The sequence below is a fragment of the Vidua chalybeata genome, chromosome 8 (genome assembly GCF_026979565.1).
Source record: "Vidua chalybeata isolate OUT-0048 chromosome 8, bVidCha1 merged haplotype, whole genome shotgun sequence".
NCBI classification, from domain to species: Eukaryota; Metazoa; Chordata; class Aves; order Passeriformes; family Viduidae; genus Vidua; species Vidua chalybeata.
In genome coordinates this window covers 5,600,790-5,607,287 of record NC_071537.1, presented here as the reverse complement: position 1 = coordinate 5,607,287, position 6,498 = coordinate 5,600,790, and positions in this window count along the sequence as shown.

Below are 6,498 nucleotides of genomic sequence, written 5' to 3'. Positions count from 1 at the left end.
CGCGGAGCCCGCGGAGCCCGGCGCGCAGGGACCTCCCGCGCAGCGTGGCACTGGCGGGGCTTCGCCCCTCGCACCCTTCCCGTCCCCTCCCGAGCCACGCCGCCCCGCTCTCAGAGCCCTGTTGTCCCCGTACGCCCGCACCCTGCTCATCCATCCCTCCTCTAACTCTTCCCGGCTCAAGCCTCCTGCTCCTCAACCAAAACTGCTCCTGTCATCGTGCTCGGGGACACGGGATAGCAGTGTCCCTATCCCCGCCCGGCATTAGCCACCAGCCACCCTCCTGTCTTTGCTTTAGCCACCTCGGAGCAGGTGCAAGAAGCAGAAACACTTCCCCGAGACGGGCACCTTCATGAAATTGTGTCCTGTCTTACCAGAACAGACACACCAAGCTTTTTGTGTTGGAGTGACTCCTTTGCTCTTCTAAACACTTTGAAGGACAATTATTTCTGAATAGAAAAGCGCAATAGCAATTTTAACAAACATACTTTCACTTTCAGAAATAATGTTTTTACCAACATATTTGTTCAAAAATCCACCATGTGAGAAGTTTGTGTAATTCTGACAAAGCTGTGAGCCATCAAACAATTACCTCAGCAAACAGTAGTGGGAGGCAATGGGAGCGCTTAAATCCCACTGGAAATATCACCAATACACAAAAAATTACAGAAACCACAGCTAGCAGACAAGTCAACAGTTGTTTTATTTCCACCTCAGCCAAATCCCATCTTGAATGCACAGTAACACATTGCTAAGAAGCTCCGTTCACAGAGGGAACTTGGATGGGCTCCCCATCTCACTGAAAATTATGGATATTTTCCACTTATATGCACAAGGCCAAGATCTCATTCCTGGGAACTGGTGACACCAGAAGACTGAACACAAGAATCAATTGCATCTGTGCTTCCAAAATAAACAACAGCACAATACCTTCCAGCTGAGGGGATTTGGCCTGCACCCCCTGGACCTCTGCCTTCGGGGCCAAAGGCTCTGTTAGCTGGTAATGATTTCTTGGCTTTTGGGGTGGATTAAAAAAATATAAAAGTTTGCTGCTCTGCTGCGAGAACTGCTCAGCAGCTGCACGTGGTGTTTTCAGGCAGATGAGTGAGACAGGCACAACATCTGGGACACAACTGGAAATTCCATGCAAGCATCAGAAGAGCAGGCAGGGTGTAACACCCTGGCAGCAGCAGGGCCCGGGTGGCACAGCTGGGAGAGGTAGAGCACGTGGAGAGGCACATGGGAAAGGAGCAGGGGGCAGGGTGGGAGAAGACAGCTTGGACATGCACTTCCCAAAGCTTTTTTTAGTCATAGCCACTAGTGCCAGGTATTCCAGGCAGAACATTTACACTGAAGCAGTACAGACAGCACCAGATTTTATTTTTCTTTTCAGAATCAGGTCACAAAGCCCAAAGTTTCTATTTTAAGTCTTAGGAACTCATACTCCTAGGACAACTACATAATCTTTGAGCCAGTGTACTGACAAGAAGTTACCAGATTAGCTTTAAGACTTAACGTCAAGGATTTGGAGCTGAGGGAGTACATAGGAGCTGTGAGAATGTTTGGAGGTCAGATTGTGCTCATGGTGCCTGTGCTGGCACCATGACTCAAGAGAACTCAGCTCCTTGTCCATTCATGTAACGGGACACCTGACCTACAGATCTGCCACAAATTGACCTCTGGAATCCAAGATTCCTCTCTCCCCCTTGACACAAATGTTTCCAAGATTTGTTTCTGCCCCTTTTCCTTGAAAGTACTACTGTGGAGGCAGAATCCCAGGTGGGCACACCAGCACCTGCCCTCTGAGTGCTGTGTTCCCAACGCTGCTCTATGTGTTCTGCTCTCTTGTTCAAGAGCCAGTGCTTCATCAGACAAAACAACTTCAGGAAATTTTCCTTCCAGGCGAATTCAGTGGAGATTTTCAGGCATGGTTAATTTGCTGATGTTTTTTGAATCTTTTCCCACAAATAAGCTGCAATACCCATATTATGATTTAATTCAAACTGTGCCAGTGTCCATATGCCACATCTCTACCTTTTCACATTGGTTTTTAGACCTTGCATGACTTTTTAACCAGCTTTTTCTTAATTTCACAAGGCAAAATTTCCCTTACAAATGAACCCACACACACGTTTCATAACCTCTGGCTGCAGCCCAGGCAATAGAGAGAGGATGGTGTGCTCTGAGTACCTACCACACCTAATGAACTGGGTACCATTAAAACTGAAATCTAGTCAAATAGTCAAGTGCCCTTAAAAGTGACCCTGAAAGCTTTTCTGAGCCTCCTCCTGCTCCATTCTGCACATGCATGACTTGTTTGCACATGGTGTGAGAGCAAGCCTTGGGTTGCTCATCATCCCAAAACAGGGCAGCTTTCTGAATTTGGATAAAATTCAGCAAATTTCCCACTGACACCGGCAGGAACAGGTGTGAGTGTGTGTAGGGGGAAAGAGAATGTGCAAGACACCCAAAAAGGCAGACACACGCTTGATAATGTGATTTCAGACAAAGATTCTATTTTAAAATTTGATTTGTATTCTGAAGAGTAATTTTACTTAAATTTAAATAGCTGGATTTGAAAAGAAACTAAATGAGTTGTGCTTAGCTGTTGCCATTGCAAAAATCTATTCTGGATCATGCTGAGCTATGAATAACATCACAGAAAATTCATAAAATGCACAGCTCATTTCAATGCCAAATTTCGTTGAAAGACTCAAAATTAATCAATAGACTATGTGAACCCCAACTCATGATTTAAACCTGATTTCATTTACATCAACATAATGCAGCTGATTTCAATAGAGGTGGAACTTACTTATGTGATTATAAGAACTTAAAATTAGAAATGTTAACTATGAAGAGATGAGGCCTTCAAAGTAGGAAACTCTCTTTTCTCTGCAAAAAAAGCCCAGCCCTTTAAAATCAATTTTAGACTTTATAAGGTTAAGAGTAGAAAATAAGACTAGATACTGCACTGCAAACTGAACACTGGCCAGAAAATGAGGCTTTTTCATCAAGAATTTGTGCACAAAAATCATACACTGTTCAGAGAATCACAGGTTCAATAAAAGTACGTTCCAAACTTCTTCGGTGTTCACCTTAACATCTTGATGTTCATGATGGGCTGGCAAACTCAGCTTGAAAGCTTTTCCTTCCACATCAGCCAATGCTGAAACGCACAGAGTATCATGAACCTGCAGGGACTCATTTATGGGGTTTTTACCTAAATGCTTCAGCACAGACGTTTTCAGTTTCACCACAAAGCAACGAGTGACTGCCTGCTTGAACACAGCAGTGTGGTTAACCTTGGTCCTTTCAGAGGAAGTAATGGGACTGGATGCTAAGATCTGGGGTGGTTTTTTACAGTTCAAAGCCAACAATCACTTCTGAGTTTTATTAACCTTAAATCAACAAACCATTTTTAGTTTCAAGTCAAGGTTTGTAAGTCTTAGCTAAATGCAGTTACTGCCTGAAGGTTCACAGATACCAGTGTGAAAGAGCAGATAATAAAAGATTTTAATCTTTTAGTAACATACACACAGAGTAAATCTAAACATAACCTTCCTGTAAGGTATACAGCATAAAACAGCCTTGAGAATTCTTGTAGAAAATTATATTCTATTTCAGGCTTGCCTAAATAAATCAGGGGAATTCGTCCAGCACTCCTCACTTTGAACTCACAGAAAGCTCTGACTCACTCCTTTGCAATACTTTCTAGTATAAGGAGGTTCACAGGGTCAACTTTTATCCCTAATCTTGTGGAACATTCCTCAGTACCTCCAATCCAGCAGCTTTATGTGTGCCAAAATACAGACTGAAAAACTCTGGCAGCAAATTCAAACATGCAGAAACTGAAATACAGGCTGAGTAACTCCAGTAGTGCTCCCACCTTACATTACCTACACCTATATCTCTTCATAAATTGCACTCATTAAAAAACCGTATGTTTCAAACCTTGAAATTTAGGTGTGACTGTGATTTTTTAGTTTTATGCTCTTTGCATCTGTCAGGGAAGAAAATGTTTCATTAGATTAGTAATAAATGTGCATTTAAGTTTGATAACAGCATTACTACTAAACCACTCTTACTTGTTTTATTCAACTTTGTTCTATAAAGAAGAAAGAACTGTATTTTCCTTTCATATTGCCTTTAAATATCAAATGCAAATGCCATTTTTTTTTTACCTACAGGACTTAAACCCAGCTTTCAGAAAATAAAGCAGCACTATGAATTAAGTATTGAGATGAAGAAATATGGTTTTCAATAAGCAATTTCACAGCAATAAAAATCTTGACTTGGTAAAATATTCATACATTCAACTAGAAATTAAATAAGAAATTGTCATCAAAATCTTAAAAGCATTCTAAGGCCTTCTGGACTGCACACAGGTAGAACTGACCGGGGGGTACAGTAAAGAAAATGCAACTTTTGTGAAATGTTCAGTCTGGTATGGACCTGAAAATTAAAAAAAAAAAAAAAAAAAACTTAACACATGCTTTCAACACCCATCTATAAATACTAAAATAGGTATAGACAACAGAAATAAAAGATTTTTGCATTACAGGGGAATATTAAAAATGATACCTGAGGTCAGTGTGTTTCTGCTAAGAACCAGATGCAAATACAACAGACTTGTCTCCTGGTGCATGGAAAGCAAGTACAGCTCTGTTGACTAGAAACATAATTAAAAGTGAGAAACACAGCAAAACAGGGTGTGGAAAATGAGTGAAGCATAGTCCTGACAATAACTGAGTCAGAACTCACAATTCAAGCATCCATAGGCATTTTCTACAGTGAAAATAACTATGAAGGAATGTCTGTTTCTACAGCCTAAATAAACTCAGACCTACCTGGATCCCTCTAACAAGTATCTCACATCTTGTCTTCCTTTTACTCAAAAGTCACTGACAGGAGAGACTCCAGAAATAGTTTTCAGTAAGATTTTACTGTAGAAGCATTTCAATAGTTTTCAGTAAGGTTTTGCTGTAGAAGCATTTCAAGGAGACATCAAGTTCTAAGTCATGCAGCTTGTCAGATACTTGGCACTAGACACTGTGACCTTGGAACATGAATTCAAAGTAAAATGTCACATACCTTGGCAAATTTCTATGCATACATCTTGTAGGACAGTTCCTGTGCTCTTCCACAAAAACCCACAGAACAAAAAGGTGCTGGAAGGAACTCTTTCAGAAGTCAAGGTGAACACAGCATCACCCTGTGTATTGGCCTTAAATCTTCAAGATGCAGCATACATTCAGCAATAGCTGTTGGTCCTCTAACCTCAGTATTGAACATTTCAAAATGTATCAGCAATACATGAGAACAGCTGTTACTGGAACAAGAGCTTGTTATATGCATACTTCAAGTTTACATAGCTTTGTTCCCTTATGAAAATATCCATTATAAATTATTTGAGACATGTTTTTGGACCTTCATACCCTTGTTCCATAGAATACATAAATCCAAGTAGGAGGCAAGATTCACTTAGGAATAGTATCCTAGAAACATTCATATTTTATTTTTCTTAGTCTGAAAAGAGCCACGTTTCTAGCTAATGTCACAAACACAAATTCCTCCTACAAAACCACAGCATGTACCTGTAAATGAAAGAAGCCCCAATTCACACCAAGATAGCAAGAGTTCAGAAAACATTGCACCTTAGCTTTCTGAGTATTTGCAAATATTCAGAAGATATTTATTCTGTACAGAACACAAGATTTGCAATTTATCAAAGAAAGGAGCAAGGCATAAATATTTCCAGCCTTTGACTGTACAACGAGATCTGGTGCAGCAGCTGTAGGATGGAACAACAGCTCGAAGCAGTTGAGTCCAAGGCGTATTTGTGTAGACTTCTTGTGCTTTCTGGTGCAAGTAAAACTCAAGTAGAAATGGTTCTACAAAGGTATATTGCAAAATTAAATAGTCTATTAAATTAAATAGTCCTGTTAATAACTAAGAGGGTAATTTCCCCCCCAGTCAGTACCTGAGTTGGAAGATTTAGAATAAGCAATAAATATTATCAATTAGTCTTTCCCATCATGCTTGACAACCCAGCATGAAAGGAAATGATTTGTGGAGTGTAAAAGATCTGCCCATTGAAAGGAACAAAAACCCATGAAGAGCATTTTTCATGGAACAGCAGCCCAGTAATAATTCCCCATTTATTAAGGTCAAAGAAGTAGCTACTCAAATGGAGGACAGCAGCTTTTCATCATCCCCTGTGATATTTACACTTTTAGAGTTGGCTCTAGTAAGTCAATTTCCATCCAGGAAATGTGAGCATTATCCAGTATTTCATGTGGTAGACTTACAATTCTTATTCCGTTCTTATTCATCCCTATTCCAGAAGTTGTCAAGCATGGGAAGATGTTCAACAAGCAGCTGTGCATATCTGAAACTACTTCAATTATACAAACAAAAAGGTCAATATAGACACGCAACAGAATGCCAAGAGGCCTACATTAAGAAAAAGTCTACAAATTCAGATGCTTAACACAATTT